We start from the raw sequence: 20,157 nt of genomic DNA on the forward strand, positions 1-20,157 counted from the left end.
GCGGGCATCACCAGTGATATAAGGCTTACACAAATAAACACAATGGACTGGGTTGGTAGAGGTAAGTAAAACTACACTATTATTAATCGGGTGTTTCAACTAAAGCACAGGTGTCAAACATGCGGGATGAATTTATGAAATGCAAAAATTATACTGAAGATATTAACAATCCTTATAGTTCAGGTTCCACATTCAGACCAATTCAATCTCAAGTGGGTCAGACCAGTCAAATACTATCATAACAACATATAAATAATGACAACTCCACATTTTTCTCTTTCTAAATGTAAATATTTTCATGTATTTCCACCAAAACAAAGAATAATTTTGTAAAAAAAAAATGTGAATAACCTAAACGAATATGAACAACCTGAAATGTCTTAAGAGAAGTAAGTACAATTTTAACAAGATTCTGTCTGTTATTTTAAATGTTTTGTGTATTTGTTGATCCACTGTGGTTTGTATGTTACAACGTACATATGTAAAATGACAAACTTAGGCAGAATATTGTTAAAATTACATTCATTTTTTTCAGTTTGTTCATGTTATTCACATTGTTTGAAAGGATAGTTTGTAGATGTAAACCTTTTCATAATGTAAATTTACTTTTTTCACTCTTAAATATAGAGAAAAGTTTGGAGTTGACATTATTTATATATTATTATGTTATTATTTTATTGGTTCGGCCCACTTCAGATCAAATTTAGCTGAATGTGGCCCCTGAACTAAAATGAGTTTGACACCCCTGAACTAAAGGATATATTTATTCTCCGGTGCTGACACACAAGAACTTTTTAGCTAGTCCTGGTTCATTTATTCATTTTCCATTAATGCTTATTCCTCTGTATAGTTTCAGGCGGTTGGAGCCTATCCCAGCGGATGAACTTGGGCTACACCCTCTACAGGTTAACCGTCTACTGTCACATTCCACCTACAGGCAATGTAAAGTACCCAGTGAACCTATCCAGGCGCCACTTCTGGTTGTGCAAGATTACTGTATATGTATTTTAACTAACTTTTGGGCTGATGCAAAAAAGAATTGTGTGACTTTTTAGAGCATAAAACTGATGCAAATATGACATAAATGTTCCCTGTTAATCATTAAACATCCACAACATGTGGAATTCCCTGCAAACTGTGCTGCTGGGCAGATAACACCAATGTTGTGCTTGTGTCATTTGCATGTAAATTAACTAATATTCACACATTCAGTGGAAAAAAATCAGCCCCTCTGTGCAAATAAACAAATATTGTCTAATTAAATAAAGTGCTGTAGGCAGTTGGGCCGGTGCACTTCCCACCTGTTGAAAGCTGCTGTTAACTATCTCTCTGTATTCTCTGTCTCTATCTCCAAATCTCTGCGTTAGTGATACGTATGTTGAATCAGTGTTAAGTGTTATGAAGTGCAAACTCTACAGTCAAATATTGGCGGGATGATGGCGATATGTGTGTTATCTCAGGGTTAGGATCTTCACTTCAGCCCATTAACCTGCAATCATACAGTGTAACAGTTGCAGAACACTCAACACTAATGACCATCAGATATTAAGTGATCTGCTGTTTATGAAATTCCAACTGCTGCATTTTGTGCATAAATGCACACCATCTCTGTCAGAGTTTGGAGATACTGCCATCGAAATGTGGTTCAACAAAACTCATAATAAACACAGTAGAATATCAAAGGGTGCTTCATATACTTTATGAAGTTACCCTTGGCAAAGCAAATTTGTTCAGCACCAAAAAGAACCAGACTACCATTCTGTTGTTAGAACGCTGGACAAGACAAGTAGGGAAAAAAAAAAAAAAAAAGTAGTGTGAGATACTCCCTGGTAAAATGTCCAAATAAAAGAGGATACACAAGCAAAGGTGTTAGAAAAATGGGCAATGATGACTGGGAGTACAGTTGGTGTCGGCTGCTGCCTTATCGGTACAGACAGCTGCCTGTCAGCCAGCTGAGCCCATTAAAGAAAAAAAAAAAAAAAAGTTTGGAGATACTGGGACACATGTCCAGCGGTGAAAAAAAAAGAATATCAGTTCTAATGTTATTATCACAGATTCTTCCAGGATTATCTCTGGACCTGCTGCTGTGGTCCTGACTCTTCCCTGCCCTCATCATCACCACTCACTTATCCTCATCTGCCTCCATGTGTCACCCCCTACTCCCCCCTTCTCCCCCAGTCTCTATCGCTCTCTCTTTTTCTCCCGCTTTACCCTCTCTCTTTAACCCCAACTGGTCCAGGCAGACGGCCATCCTCCAGGAGTCTGGGTCTGCTCCAGGTTTCTGCCTGTTAAAGGGAAGTTTTTCCTCGCCACTGTCACCAGTCACAAGTGTTTGCTCCTGGAGGATTCTGTTGGGTTTCTGTAAATTGGCTTAGAGTCTGGTTTTGACCAACTCTATATATGAAGTGTCATGAGATAACTTTTTTGTGATCTGGCGCTATATAAATAAATTTGATTGTTTGAGTGATTTAATTGGTTTTCCCCTGTAAGTCACTTTGGCAAAAAAGCGTCTGCCAAATGCATAAACATAATGTTTCTGCAAAATCCCAATATGAATTCAGTGACATATGCGGCTGTTTTAGGTATGAAACATTAATGAAACACGTTTCAGAGCCTGAATCACATCAATGCCTGAAGCCTGTTTCGATGGAAATTTCAGCAGATTGTGTAATAGAGACAAAATATTATAGAAGCAGAAGCATGAATGTTGGTTTGACTGATGAGAGGTCTTTGTGAGGAAATCTCTGCCCATTAAAAAAATTTAATTTGAGGATTTCACTTGTTTCTGCAGTTGTTATAATGGACAGATTTGTGGATGTGTTAGATACGTAGATAGATACTTGATTATTCCCAAGGGAAATTCAAATATTCAGCAACTTTACATACAGCACACGAAGACAAAAAACAAACAAACAGACCAAAACCCAACACAACAGTGGGTTAGTAGCCAGGTTGACATTAAGGTTAGTATATATACTCTGAAAGAACTAAAGAACTACCTCTAAAAGAGTTTCCTGTACAATACTGTAAATAAAGACTTCTGATTGTATTTACACATTTCAGGGTATTGATATAAAGTGAAACAGTGATTTAAGTGTAAAACTTAAAAACTTAAAACTTAAAAAAAAAATTGTGGACACAAACACATGAAACACCAGAAACACTGGCATCAAATAAAGGTAAACTGCTCTCAGTTGAAAAATGTTTTGGTCGTGTTTCTGTCAGCATATGATCAGCACAAAATAGTTTATGAATAGAGGTTTGGGTTAGACTTAGGGTCAGAGTTAGGGTTAGGTTTAGAGTAAACATAATGCAACATTCAGCAGAATTAGTGAGTATAGTCCATTGTTTGTGGAATTGGCCTGGTAGTTTAATGCAGTGGTTTCCAACCTTTTTTGTCTCATGACCCCATTTTAACATCATCAAATGTCTGGCGACCCCAGACATTCAAAACGGAGACATTTTTTTGCTAAAATTAATTTGTTTTTGATCATGTAATAGTTTGCTATACTATGTTGTGAATAAACATTAATTTTAGATGACATTTAGTCTATATAATGTATATTATTATGGATGGAGGCAAAAAAATCAGGTGCAGATTACTGCACTAAGTAAGAATTTTATTTTCCTTGGTCAGGATATGTACAGTCAGTCCAGCTTGGATTTACAAGGCTGACAATTAATACTGAACAAACAATAACTGCAGAGCTAAAGAGCTGCAGCATCTTAAACTGGCCACAATGAACATTTGAAAGATAAACAGAACCACAGTGCTTCAGTTTCAGCCTCAGAGTTTGTCATGTCTTTTATGGATTGTGATTGTCTCTCTCAACTCGCCATAATTTTTTTTATTAGTAAGTTTTTTTTTAATCAATTACTAGAAATTTCAGGCGACCCCATTTGAATTCCAGGCGACCCCACATGGGGTCCCGACCTCAAGGTTGAAAAACACTGGTTTAATGCCTTCATGGACAACTGCATGATCAATCAATCAATCAATCAATCAATCAATCAGTCAGTCAAACTTCATTTGTATAGCACTTTTCATACATGTTACATGTAGCACTGTTAAAATTTAGTTTAAATACTGACTGTCTGCATTAAAACCTCGTATCCTACAGTTTGATCATATCTACCACTGTGACACTTTGCCAGAGCTAAGTTTGATGATAACGCTGTTGGTGAACCTGATGGAATAAACTAAACATGCTTGTACACCTTATTATGGACATGAATATATGTGTTTTAGCTGGTACTACTGAATGTTCTATGGTTTCAGTGTAATCAAACTGAACATTTATCCTCATTTTCCCTTTACTTTAGTCACTTTACTTTTTCACCAGACAGGCTTCAGTACTTACAAATTGTATTTATTTTTTGTGAGTTTGTGTTGGTGGCTTTGTTGTGCTACACTGTAAAAAAAAAAAAAAAAAAAATCCTGTTGTTTTTAAAAAAAAAAACTGACAGCTGTGGTTTCCAGAACAATACTATAAAAAACACACCCAACTGTAAACATGTTTATGGAGTAACATGTAGATTTAACATTTTAAACATGTAGATTTGACACTGGATTTAAATGGTAAATGGACTGCACCTATTCAGTGCATTTTCTACACCTTCATGGTGTCCAAAGCACTTTCCAAAGCCACCACGTCAATTTAGGGTTCAGTGTCTTCCATGGACACTTTGATATCTGGAGAGTCGGAGCCAGGATTTGAACCACCAACCCTTTGGTTACTAGACTAGCCACTCTACCAACTCTACCAACCCATTCATTTACAAATTTAAAATGTTAAATTGTTAAATGTTTACTTTTTATAACTTTTTTATTTAAAAAAAAAAAAAAAAAGCAAAAGCCGTTATTTCAACATTATGGTTGTGCAATTGAAACAGCACCACATTATTTTTCAATTTACAGTTTTATTTTCTAAAAACAATAGAAATACATCATTTCTACATACAAATCCAGTTTTGTTCACATACTCTTCATGTAAAAACTACAGCTATGTTTGATTTAATCATTAACACAAAAATCTTTTCAAATAAACAACTTTGTCACTTACAGTTTTTTTTATGTTGCAATTTTACAACTTTTTGGTGTTAATTCTACAGTCATTTTTTACAGTGTAGAAGCCATCCATTTAACAGACGCAGTACCAATGGTAGTTGCATTATGTCATTGTCACTTTATGGCGCACAACACACAGCATGACCGAGCAAGAAAAACATCTCATCCATTGGATTTTCCTGAGGAGAATTCAGCCAACAGGCAAACTAGAAGGACGAGGAAGGGCCCATTTATAAGTTCGATTAAAACCCATTTATTAATTGGTATTTAAAACTAGATTAAAAGTTACATAATGCACTTTTAATGCAGTTATTTTGCATCAGTTGAAGTGGGATTGCTGCTACTGTCGGGTTGGTTTGTAGATAGTTTTTCCTTTAAGTGAGGCGGTTGGTGTAGTGGAAGAAAATGATGAGACGTGTCAGAACAAGACCGATATTTTCAAGCTGCACATTTTTCTTCCTGCTGGAGACTTCTGTCTGTCTGTTTGGACAAAGCATTAACCACATACACACACACACACACACACACACACAAACAAGTGTACACACATACACACATTGAGACTTACAGGATACACTTACACACATTTGTGTAATCACACGCTCAGGCTCTTATTCATACTCACTCATGCATGCACCAGCCTAACACACAGCACACACAATAAGATTAATAAGGTCTAGCTTCATTATAACTCATCTGTTGTGCCTATATTCTGTTTTCAAACCATTAATCTGCCTGTATTTTGTTATTTTAACCAAAAAAAAAAAATATGGGAGGTATGTTTAAATCTAAGTGTAATGACTTTTAAATACAAGCTACTTGCCATGACTGCACTTTGAAGAGAAAAAAAAAGAACATAATTACACTGTATGAAGGACATGCTATTGTGTATCAAATATCATACTGGACTCACACACGACCGAGCAGTTCTCATACCAGGTTGACATTATTCGGTCCTCGTATCCAAAAAACACATTTCCCAACACTATGACAGGTCTTTGTTGAAATTGGACCGAATACTTCAGGAACAATCTGTTTTTCTTTCTCTCTGACAGCTACTGTTGAGAAAAGACGAGTCATAATGCAGAAAAATATGATGGAGGGCTTCATATTTATGGTGTTGATATGTGATAATGGACTATATCAGGGGTGTCAAACATGCAGCCCGGGGGCCAAAACCGGCCCGCAAAAGGGTCCAATCTGGACACTGAAGATATTAACAATCATCCCTATCGCCCCTAACCAAGCTATATGGTTTAGTTGCTATTTACATTTATGATCTTTTTCTTTGTAATATGACATTGTTGTTGTTGTTTGTCAGTACTCTGTCATTGTTGTATTTTTTGGTTTGTTTATTTATTTGTTTGAGTTTCCCTTTGTTTATGTGTTGTTGTTGTTTTTCTGTCCACATTGTCTTGTTAACTATCACTAATAAAAATTTAAAAAAAAAAAGATATTAACCTTTTCACGCATTAATTATGAGAACCTTAGTTAAGATTTTTTTCTCTTGAGTGTTTTTATTCCTCCATAGGCATGAAAAAAAACAATGTGATCAAGTTGTTTTTTTTTTTTCATGGAGTTACAAAAATGTCCACACATTTAATTTTGGAAGTAAAGAAACGTGTTGAAAACCCAATATCAGAAATTGATATTAAAACAATGAAATAAAATCTGATGTTTTCTCACACTTTAACATATTCTAATCCTAATTATTATCACTCTTTTCATAGAGATAATATGGAGAAAAAAAAAAAACCAATAACTTTTTTTTTTCTGACAAACAACCATTGATTTACACTGAAACATGTTACTGCAGATCAGGTTTATCAAGAACAGCAAAATTACAGTAATGGTATGAATGACAGTGTATGGGATGAAGCATAAGGGTCCACTGTGTTGGCTGATATGGAACTAAAACAACAAAACTCATGAATATACAAGAGAAGAGCTGGAGAATAGCTGTCCACTGTAGTGACCACTGTGCATGAAAGGGTTAACAATCAAGGAATTCAAAATAAATGTACTTCAGTTCCATCTAAAGTGGGTCAGACCGGTAAAATACTATCATAATAAAGTATAAATAACGAAAACCACATATTTTTCTCATTGTTTTAGTGTAAAAAAAAAAGTAAAATTACACAAAAATGTTAACGTTTACAGACTAGCCTTTTACAAAAAAATGTGAAAAACTTGAAATGTCTTAAGAGATTTAAGAGTAATTTTACCAATATTCTGTTATTAAATGTTTTGTGCATTTGTAGATCCACTGTGATCTGTACGTTGTAATGAACATGTAAAAATGAGAAGCTGAGGCCAAATAATGGCATAAATTGTTAAAATTGCACTTTTTTTCTTAATAAATTTCATTTTGGTCATGGTTCATGTTTTTCCATATTTTTTTTTAAAAGATAGTTTGTAGATGTAGAAATTTTGATACTATAATCTCACTTTTTTCACTCTAAAACATGGAAATTAGACATACAAATGTTGGAATTGGTATTATTTATGTATTATTATGTTGTTATTTTAATGATCCGGCTCACTGCAGGTCATATTGGGCTGTATGTGGTCCCTGAACTCACATGAGTTTGACACCCCTGAACTATATGGAGTGTATCAATACTCATACACAACAGTTCCTTAAATATTTGGATTATTTACGGTGCGTATGGATGAATGTGTGACACCTCTGATCCTCAGACCATCAGATAGTACACTGCAGCAGTTCTGTGAGTGTAAACATGCTGAGATATGAGCTTTATCGCCCTCATATCACTGACATCTGGGATCTCTCACTCTGGGTTTCATTTTGTGCTCATTCTGTTTTTTTTTGTTTTGTTTTGTTTTGTTTTTTCTCCTTTTTTATCCAGCAGTGGTTGCATCAGCAGAACCGTTGTCCATGGCAGTCACGCTAATTTGACTTCTTTTTTTTTTCCTACATCCTGCATAGACAGGTGCATGTTAGTGTACACATAAACACACACTAATTACGCACTCACACTCTCGCCCAGCCTCATACAAACAAAAAGGAACTGTACATAAACACAGCAGGAAGGGTGACTATACCGAAAAGACACTGATCTGTCAGAGAGTTTTTGGTGTAGAATTTCTCATTAAATATGTAAAGTGTAAAACAGAACAGAACAGAACCAAATAAAACAGAACAGAATGACAATAACCATAGTGGATTGGACACTGTGGGCACTGAATTTAAGACTCATTCATTCCACAGTCACACACTGGTGGTGATGGTAAACTACATCTGCATCCACATCTGCCCTGGAGCAGACTGATGGAAACATGGAAACCAGTCAGCACCAGCAGCCCCCTCTGACCATCGACAAACATTCATTCACATCCAAACACCAGTGAGAGGGACACTGGAGGCATGACTGGGATGGAGCAGGATTTGAACCAACAACCCTTTGGCTATTGGACAACCTGCTCGACCTCCTGGGCCGCCGCTGCTGCGCCAGACTAGACTAAACTAAATTAAACTAAACTAAACTAAACTAAACTAGACTAAACTAGATCAGACTCGACTAGACTAGATTAGACCAGACTAGACTAAACTAAACTAAACTAAACTAGACTAGACTAGACTAGACTAGACCAGACTAGATTAGACCAGACTAGAGTAAACTAAACTAAACTAAACTAGACTAGACTAGACAAGACTAAACTAAACTAAACTAGACTAAACTAGACCAGACCCAACCAGACTAGATTAGACCAGACTAAACTAAACTAGACTAGACTAGACTAGACTAGACTACATTAGACCAAACTAGAATAAACTAAACTAGACTAGACCAGACTAGATTAGACTAGACTAGACTAAACTACACTAAACTAGACTAAACTAGATCAGACTCGACTAGACTAGATTAGACCAGACTAGACTAAACTAAATTAGACTAGACTAGACAAGACTAAACTAAACTAAACTAGACTAAACTAGACCAGACTCGACCAGACTAGATTAGACTAGACTAGACTAAACTACACTAAACTAGACTAAACTAGATCAGACTCGACTAGACTAGATTAGACCAGACTAGGCTAAACTAAACTAGACTAGACTAGACTAAACTAAACTAAACTAGACTTAACTAGACCAGACTCAACCAGACAAGATTAGACCAGACTAGACTAAACTAAACTAGACTAGGCCAGACTAAACTAAACTAAACTAAACTAAACTAGACTAAACTAGATTGGACTAGACCAGACTAGATAAGACCAGACTAGACTAAACTAAACTAGACTAGACCAGACTAGATTAGACCAGACTAAACTAAACTAAACTCGACTAAACTAGATTGGATTAGACCAGACTAGATTAGACCAGACTAGATTAAACTAAACTAGACTAGACCAGACAAGATTAGACTAAACTGGACTAAACTACATTGGACTAGACCAGACTAGATTAGAGCAGACTAGACTAAACTAAACTAGACTAGACCAGACTAGATTAGACTAGACTAGACCAGACTAGACTAAACTAAACTGGACTAAACTAGACTAGACTCGACCAGATTAGATTAGAGCAGACTAGACTAAACTAAACTAGACTAGACCAGACTAGACTAGACCAGACTAGACTAAACTAAACAAGACTAGACCAAACTAGACTAAACTAAACTGTACTAAACTAGATTAGACTAGACCAGACAAGATTCGACCAGACTAGACTAAACTAAACAAGACTAGACCAGACTAGACTAAACTAAACTGAACTAAACTAGATTAGACTAGACCAGACTAGACTAAACTAAACAAGACTAGACCAAACTGGACTAAACTAAACTGGACTAAACTAGATTAGACTAGACCAGACAAGATTCGACCAGACTAGACTGAACTAAACAAGACTAGACCAGACTAGACTAAACTAAACTGGACTAAACTAGATTAGACAAGACCAGACAAGATTCGACCAAACTAGACTAAACTAAACAAGACCAGACCAGACTAGATTAAACTAAACTAGTCTAAATTAGATAAGACTAGACCAGACCAGGCTAGAATAGAATAGAATAGAATAGAATAGAATAGAATAGAATAGAATAGAATAGAATAGAATAGAATAGAATAGAATAGAATAGAATAGACTTTATTATCATTGTGTGATAAGGCACAGTGAAATGGTGGGTGCTCCCTTCAGCAGTATAGAATTAAAAAGGAAATGGACTATAAATACTTTTAATTAAAAAGTAAAAGGCAAAATTAAATAAAAAAGATAACATTTAAATAGAAAAAACACTCTTTTAAACAGACACATTTTACGAAAAAAAAAAAAAAAAAAAGCTAACATTTGAGCTACGTGTTTCCTTTTTCTTATGTAAATGTACTCACAGTCACTGTTCGGTGCTTTTGCAGATACATCCTACAGACATCAGGTTCATTCATGAGTCCACAGTCAGACATGGGTTAATGTCTCGCTGCTTTGATCAAACATCCACGGGTTTTAGTTTATCTAAAGTCTGTCTTCTCCACACAGAATAGATGTCTAATAGTTTATGTTCCACTCATATTGAAACATTCTCCGACTTTCACATTCTGTCTCGAGTCCATTTACTGCAGATAAAAGCTGAGCTGTTTCAGTTTCTCTTCTGTGTGTGTTATTGTTTAAAGTGGAAGCAGAGCGGTGTGACAGTGGACACAGACACCTTTCATCACTACCTTCCCTCTTTATGCAAAAACAGCGCTGTGGCCAGATGCCATAGGTAGGTACTGTAAACCCCCCCCCCCCCCCCCCCTCCCTCCAGCTAACACAATGCTGTCCACCATAATTGAGGCATGCAAATCTGTGGCTGCCATATGCCAAACATGGGCTCGGTAAACTGCTGGGAATAAGAGTAAATTCTGGGAAAGAAGGAGAAAACCTTCATTAGAATATCCAGGGGTTACCATGAGTGATTCATTTAAAGCGTTTTTGTTTTTGTGGATTTTTTTGGCTGTAAATAAAACTATGAACAGCTTCTTGAAGTCATTAATTCCTCCTCCAGTAGTCACTTGGTTGTCAAACTAACTACTCCTAAAAGTGTTACTACAAGTTGCTCAAGTACGGCCTTTCCTTGGCTGTGATGAGCACATCTCCCTCTCCATATACTATCCTGTACGCTGCAAACAAGTCTGGACAGCTTTGTATCTCATCCCTCTTTGGATAAACACAGGCAGGAAATGAATGTGGTTTTACAATGATTCACTCCATACTGGAAGCATTTGCTGTCAAAGAAATCCATTCAAAGCAGCTTTGGCTTCACATGTTTACTATTTTCTCCTGCTTTGGAAGATATGTATCTTTTCATTTAGCTGTTTCCTACCTCTCAAATGCACCTTACCAAGGACACGTCTGGATAGTGTTTACGCATTTTGTTTTTTGTTTTTAGCGGCTATTTTCAATTGTTCATATTCATTGACAATAATACAAAAAATCATTTTCTTACCCTTTTCCCCCTCTCTTCTTATTGATTTTTCATTTTGTCTGTTTCTTGTTTCATAATGTATTTTTCTTGCTTTCTTTTTTGATTCCTTTTCTGCGCAGAAGTCCACATTTTCTACATGTTTCCCTTCTGCTCTGCTATCTTTATTAGTGGAAAGTCAAAGTGCCTGAGGCCAGAGCTTAAACCATGCAGTACAGCTGGTTAGGGACTGTCGGCCGGAGTAATGAGCTTTACCTTTAGCTGAACCATAAAGGCTGGTGCCTGCCTATGGGCATTCCTTCTCTGAAGTGAGGACAACACACAAACACATGCACATGCACTACACCCACCTCCCTGGTTGTAACAGCTCTCCAGTTTGTAAACGTTTCCCCTCATATGTCACAGAGTCAGACTCCTGACACAGACGCTCTATGTCATCTCATTGTGTTCAGTTTCCAGCCAATAAGCCTGATATGTTCATGTACTGTTTGTTTGATTTAGGGTTTTTATCAGTGTCATAAAATGGCATCATCGACATTCTGACAGTGTCCCTGACAAACCACTGCTTTCTATCAACACTTAGTTAAAGCCTGTAGTGATGCTACATTTAACGCATCCTCAAAGGACTCTGCTGCCTCTTCAGTGTTTTATTTACAGCTCTGTGATATTAGTAATGTCATTCTAGGATTATTCAATTATAAGACATTCACAAATTAAAAATATGTGATTTTTTTTTTTTTTTTTATTGATTTATTTCAATTATGGAAATGATACAAGCTTCCTGATCGCTACTAATGGACTTCTTTGTACAACATAATATAGCGATGAAAATTCAAGGAAGCATAAAATAATAATACGCACACAAAAGAAAAGCAAAAAGTCATATTCGAAAAGGAGTGAGAAGAGCATAGCTTATTAGCTCTCATCCCTTTGTCTAAACCAACAATATGTACATATATGCATACACATACATACATACAAACATACATACATACATACATACATACACATAAATATATATATATATATATATATATATATATATATATATATATATATATATATATATATATATATATATATATATATATATACATACAAACATACATACTTGCATACATACATACATACATACATACACATAAACATACATACTTGCATACATACATACATACATACATACATACATACATACATACATACATACATACAGGTACATACATACATACACACATAAATATACATACATATATATACATATATACAAACATACATGCATACATACACACATACATACATACATACATACATATATATACACATGCACACATATACATATATACATACACATACACTTACATGAACATACATACACATATATACATATACACACATATACATACCCATGCACATACACTTACATATACATGTATAAATACATGTATACACTGTTACATACATACACATATACATTCACATCGGTTTCTCTGCCTCTAATCCCGGTGCCATATGAATGAGTAAATGACAATAGTCAGTAATGAGAATGATCAGTTATCAATTATAGCTGCTAAACAAAATATTTTTGTACATTTTCCTAAACTGGTTATTTGGACTTTGCTAGAGTTCCTCATTTAGATTGTTCCATAACTTAACACCAGAAATAGATAAACAAAAACTTTTTAAGGTTGTTGTCCTCTTTTTGAGTATGAAGTTATGAGGTTATTGATAACCTCCCTCCTAATTTCAAATTTATTTATTTATTTATTTATTTATTTATTTTTGGATATTTTCTGGTAATTGTCTGTTTTTTGCCCATAATTATAGCTATAATAGAGACAATTTCCAATTAATAGTCAATAGCAAGTCTATATGCTGCCAAGTGATTTGCACAAATCTTTCTAAGTCTTCAAATAATAATCTAATTTAGATATTTTTTTTTAGAAAAGTTTGAGAAATCACTTCTCACACAGAGAGAAAAACAATAAACACTGTCATGTGAATCAGAAGACAACAGCTCCAAGCCTCTCCATTGTGTAAAATCATTTTCATACTATTTTCACAGTCTGCACCTTATGACCAGCAGCACATTCATATATGAGTGTTCGTTTGCAAAAGTCAGTGTTTGCATTTTCAAGTTGTCAGTAGAACCACTTTGACCAAAGGAATAGATGGACATCAAGGCCAAGAAACAGTCCATAACTGAGGCAGTTTAGTCTTGTGATTGTTATTTTCCAAGTCACTGGTCATCTGTGTACAATAGGCGAGACACTCTTAATGGGTCATGAAGAGGTTGGAAAAGTGTGACCTGGTTAAAACTTTTTTTTTCTTTGAACAAAATTAAACCTTTAATGAGACAAGAGATGAGATCTCATCAAGCCATCTCATATATGTCGATCATGAGCCAATAGGGATGCACAATATTATGACATATAGATGGTAATGACAGAAAAAACATGTATTGTTTCATATTAAACTCAATTGTTGATGTTGATAAGTAACAAAACATTCTTTATGGTAATATTTTTCCTCATGTGGATGACATTTTATTCTTCCATACAACACACAAGCAGCCAGTATTTTGTTGATTTCTGTTTCCTTCAAACATTAAAGAGGATTATATGCAACATTTTGATATTTTTGATCACAGTGTTATATTAGGCCTTAATTAATTTGCAAAATGGACAGTGTTTGTATTTACGTTTTATTTTACAGTGATGGCCAATAGTTTTATCAGTGACAAAAATGGATTCTTTGCATATATTGATTTATTTGTCAATAAAAGTTCTAAATGCTGTGAACTGACGAAATGGGGAATATGGAGGTAAAAAAAAATAATAATAATAATTAAAGCAACAATGTTTTTGGAAACAGAATTTATGTTTGTCCATGACTATATATGTTAATATTCTTTTTTTTTTTTTTTTTTAATCCAAAACAGTACTGATGAAAGGATTAAATTAAAATAATAAAATATTGCTGATTAAGAAATAAGCCTTTCCTTGGGGTCGTTTTATGTAAACTAAGTCTTAACTGATGTACAGAATATACAGAAAATGCACTGTATCATGATATGTATTGTCAGTTATTGATAATGAATTAAAACGAATTTCAAGATGTGAGATTTTGGTTACCGGTCTCTGTTCAACGTCCCTGGGAAAACCTTGAAATTACCCGTAATATAGTAGACTTTAATAAATACCTATATATTATGTGGTGTTACATACAGTGGAGTGGTTGTCAGTGGGTCACCTCTTCTCTGGGTCTGGGAATTAACCATGTGTGAGCAAACGATGCCATGATGAAGTTATGAGCAGTAGGACACAGACAGACCAATAATCCTCACTAATCCACAAATCCCATTAACAGTAACAACAATGAGCAACAAATGTTACTTTTCAAGATTTGTCCATTTTCTATCGATCTGTGGAAGATTTAAATCACTGTCATTTGCGTTCAACCGTGTCAGATAATCTCTCGTTGTTGCGCTTCTGTTGCTGCTCATGATTTGTGGATTTCTGGCTCTAGCAGACCAGTAAAATAGTTCTGAGCATAAAGCACAGTACATTTTGTGTTTACAGGCCTGTGTGTTGACCAAACAGCTTGTTCCTATTACTGTGCACAGGCCTAGGTGAACAAGACTCGCTTGTATGCTGGTTATAGAAGGGGGAGACGACAGATGCTATTCATTAGATAGATGAGCAGCGGCAACCATCCTGTGTAATTTATCTGTTTTCGTGTTAGACTAAATAAGAGAATAAAAAGAAGGGGGTTTTTAATGGTAATGGAGTGTGTTTGTGTGCGAGTTAGTTCTTGTGTGCGTTGACTACGGAGACCTCCTGCAGCAGTAAGATCTCTGAGATATTTTGCAGGCATGGAGATAAAGAAGAAGGGTCTTTATTTTGTAGAAGAGTCTGCAAGAGGCCAGAGAAGAGATGTTCCCTGAGAAACCAAGACATCTGCTGTCTGTGAGAAGAGAGCATGAGGAGGAGAGCGAGGGATTGAGCGGTCTCTGCAGTCCCGTCCACACAGGCCGTGGCTGCCCTGCTGACTAATTGGGAAGAGGCCTGTGCGTGAGCAAGTAGAGGAGGGGTGTCTGGGTGGCAAGCCAAAGAGGAAGGAAGACAGGCCACCTCATTCCCACAGGACGAGCAAAAAAGAAAACAGCAACCAAAATACAGAAAAAGGACAGCAGTAATGGCTCCCCCCCCTCCCTTTTTTTTTCTCCTCCTTCCTTCGATCCCTCCTTCCCCTTTTCCCTTCCCTCTGTAGCCCTTCCAGACCCAGACTCCAGACTAGCCTCATCCTTGTAATTTAGATTAATTTCTTCCACATTTTCCTCAGGGATTAGGCTACAACCCACTCACCCCCACCCACCTCCACACACACACACACACACACATACACACTCACACATATATGCACGCACTCAGCTCACCCCCTAGTTGCTTAATGCTCTCATTATTGAGCTACGTTCCCCCCTCGCAGCGACATCAGCCCCTCCCCCAACGCTAAACACACAAACACGCTCAACAACTGCAAAAACTCAGAACTCTAATCAGTGTTGATATTTTAATGTTTGCAATGATTGATTATATGGCAGTAAAACTGTGATATTTCATTAAGTTTCATTAGAGTCAGTTCCAAAATGGAAAGGCTGACAGTTGATCTCCTGCTGAATGTTTGTTTTAAGCTACTTCTGAAACAGCGATGATAATACAAGAATATGTTGGTTTATGATACTCCTTAAATGACTTTCCTCTTTAGGAGCAACACTGAAATATACAATAAAGAGTTCATAATTTAGAATAAATTAGGATTCTACACCCACAACCCTTTCACAGTGACTTCATAAAGCAGACAGCATCATTCAGACAAAGCTGACACAACTTTATGTGTGTCTGCGGGAGAACACACCACAACAGGCAAATACCAGCCCAGTATACTCACTCCACTCCAGGTGTGCTGCTTTAATGCCATACAGGAGCTTCCCAGTCACACCGCCAGGAGATGCAACTCAAAAGTATCTGGGAACAACAAGTAAACAACAGACACACACAGAAAAGTGGAGGTAATTGCAGATTTTTATTTTTATTTTTTTCAATTTTTATCCCTTTAAGGAATTCTATTGGGGGAGTTTTCCTTACTCTAACCAATGGTTGACAGACAGACTGTGTTGATATTGTACAGATTGTAAAACCACTTAACCCTTTATTGGGCTAGTGACTATTTTTGGTAATTTCATCAAACTTTTACCCTCTGGTATCTGGGTGCGCCTTTTAGGCACCCTTTGCACTTCTTTTTAAAAAACTTCATATTATTTTTCACAATTTAAATAAGGTTAGAATTCAAAAGTTGTTCATTTTTGCATGATCTTTAAAATTCTGGCCACCGACTAAAATTTGCACATTGTAAACAAAAGAAAATTACAAGACTAGCATCTGTCTCCCAAGTGTGCCTAGAACGCACTATTTCTTCCATTTGATATGTATGATTAGGGATGACCTTGATTTACAAAAATAAAATCAAATTAGAGCAGAAAAACAAATCATTACATAATATTTAATTAAGTTTGATTATAGGTGTGCCTTTTTGGCACACTTGGTGACAGATGCTAGTATTTTTAAACATTTGACCTAGTGCCAAAAATAATAATGCAGATTAAGCAATGTTGCTGTTAATCATTGACATATGCCAGGCTGCAAAAATCAAATAATATGTGATCCACTTTTTATGTAGTATATTGAAAAAATAATAATTGTATGTGTTTTTGGCATCCAAAAAAATGGTTTGTTTACATTATAAACACAGCATTTAAAGGGTTAAAAATGTGACAGTTATTGATTACTTGGTATTTTTATTTATGGCTCAAGTTGATGAAATAGAAAAAGTGTAAAAGAATTAAAAACAAACTGTAAGAAAAACTTTTTGACATTATTCCACAAGTGTGCTAAAAAGGCACACTTGGTGCTCAGTAAGGGCCTTGGCGTACGGGATACCGGAGGGTTAAAGGACTTTCCTCTTCAAGAGCAACACTGAAATGCACAACAAAGAGTTCATAATTTAGAATAAATTAGGATTCTACACCCACAACCCTTTCACAGTGACTTTATAAAGCAGACAGCATCATTCAGACAAAACTGACCCAACTTTATGTGTGTCTGCGGGAGAACACACCACAACAGGCAAATACCAGCCCAGTATACTCACTCCACTCCAGGTGTGCTGCTTTAATGCCATACAGGAGCTTCCCAGTCACACCACCAGGAGATGTAACTCAAAAGTATCTGGGAACAACAAGTAAACAACAGACACACACAGAAAAGTGGAGGTAATTGCTGATTTTTTTCCATTTTTATCCCTTTAAGGAATTCTGTTGGGGGAGTTTTCCTTACTCTAACCAATGGTTGACAGACAGACTGTGTTGTATAGTGTAAACATTGTAAAAATACTTAACCCGAGTGACTATTTTTGGTAATTTCAGCAAACATTAAATATGGGGCCAATCCCGCCTCAGTGAGATCAAGAAGTTTGTTGGTTTTTATAACACTATACAGTGATCCAGAGAGATTTTATAGAAATTTTGAAGCTGTAAATAGTGAATATGAGTGATTTTTGTCAGTATATTAACCTTATAACAGTTGTGTTTACTTTTTAGCAAGTGCTGCTCGGATGTTTTATGGCAAGAGGAGGAAGAGTGTTGTCACGCCAACCGACGAGGAGGTAGATGACGATGTCCAGTAACACACTAAGGTTGAAATCCATACAGGAGCTTCCGAGTCACAACACCAGGAGATGTGACTCAAAAGTATCTGTAAACAACAAGTAAACAACAGACACACACAGAAAAGTAGAGGTAACTGCTGTTTTTCTGGTTTTTTTTTTGTTTTTTTTTTCCATTTTTATCCCTTTAAGGAATTCTATTGGGGGAGTTTTCCTTACTCTAACCAATGGTTGACGGACAGACTGTGTTGTATAGTGTACAGATTGTAAAAATACTTAACCCTAGTGACTATTTTTGGTAATTTCAGCAAACATTAAATATGGGGCCAATCCTGCCTCCTTGAGATCAAGAAATATGTTGGTTTTTATAACACTATACAGTGATCCAGAGAGATTTTATAGAAATTTTGAAGCTGTAAATAGTGAATATGAGTAATTTTTGTCAGTATATTAACCTTATAACAGTTGTGTTTACTTTTTAGCAAGTGCTGCTCGGATGTTTTATGGCAAGAGGAGGAAGAGTGTTGTCACGCCAACCGACGAGGAGGTAGATGACGATGTCCAATAACACACTAAGGTTGAAATCCATACAGGAGCTTCCGAGTCACAACACCGGGAGATGTAACTCAAAAGTATCTGGGAACAACAAGTAAACAACAGACACACACAGAAAAGTAGAGGTAACTGCTGTTTTTCTGTTTTTTTTTTTGGGTTTTTTTTTTTTTTCATTTTTATCCCTTTAAGGAATTCTGTTGGGGGAGTTTTCCTTACTCTAACCAATGGTTGACAAACAGACTATGCTTATATTGTACAGATTGTAAAACTACTTAACCCTTTATCGGGCTAGTGGCTATATTTGGTAATTTCAGCAAACATTAAATATGGGGCCAATCCTGTCTCAGTGAGATCAAGAAGTTTGTTGGTTTTTATAACACTATACAGTGATCCAGAGAGATTTTATAGAAATTTTGAAGCTGTAAATAGTGAATATGAGTAATTTTTCTCAGTATATGACCTTATAACAGTTGTGTTTACGTTTTAGCAAGTGCTGCTCGGATGTTCTACAGCAAAAAGAGGTAGACTGTTGTCACGCCAGCCAACAACGAGGTAGATGATGATGTCCAAAAACACACTAAGGTTGAAACTTTGTATTTCAGAGTATTTCAATGAGTGCCCTAAAAAGGGTTAAGGCATATTTATGATTGTGTGACAAAAAAATAGATAAATAAATTGAAATAATGTGAAATGGATATGATGTTTTAACAAGTTCTGGAGTTAAATATTTTAAACTTTATATGGCTTATCAAACTAGTAAAGCAAAATGTATTGATATTTTTTCAGTGAGGTAAATCAGTTCCATAAGATAGTAATACATGATACTTTGCAGAAGTCCAAGTCCAACATTAGGTTTGTTGGTTTAGTAAAGTTCTAATAACCACACATACGCATTTGTCAGTCTCTGTATTAAGATCTAATCTGAATTCATGTGAAGTATGTACAGCAGTAAAAACAAAAGTCATGGAAAAAAAAAAAACAGCTTCTACAAACCAAAGCAGTTGTATTAGGTGTGTCCCCCCTCTTTCCACTTAACATATCTTTAACCCTTTACAATACAATATTTATTGCATTCAATTTCTGGTGTTTTATACCAGGTTTCATTCAACACAAACTGTTTCTATTTGTGCTGCTATTCAAAATGGGGTTAGGGGTCCAACTAAATAGTGACATTACCCTTTTTACAACCTGTGCATATAATTCCTGTATTTTCTTGTTGTATCTGAAGAGAATGAGAAATAAAAATGTCTGCTCATTTAACCCATAAAGACCTAGTGCTACTTCTGTGACAGTTCCCAAATGAATTTTTCTCTCTATTTAGCCTTTCTTAAGTGATTTTTCACCATTTATTCTAATATTATCCTCTGCATTTTGCATTTTTCA

This window comes from Sphaeramia orbicularis, chromosome 5 (genome assembly GCF_902148855.1).
Source record: "Sphaeramia orbicularis chromosome 5, fSphaOr1.1, whole genome shotgun sequence".
NCBI classification, from domain to species: domain Eukaryota; kingdom Metazoa; phylum Chordata; class Actinopteri; order Kurtiformes; family Apogonidae; genus Sphaeramia; species Sphaeramia orbicularis.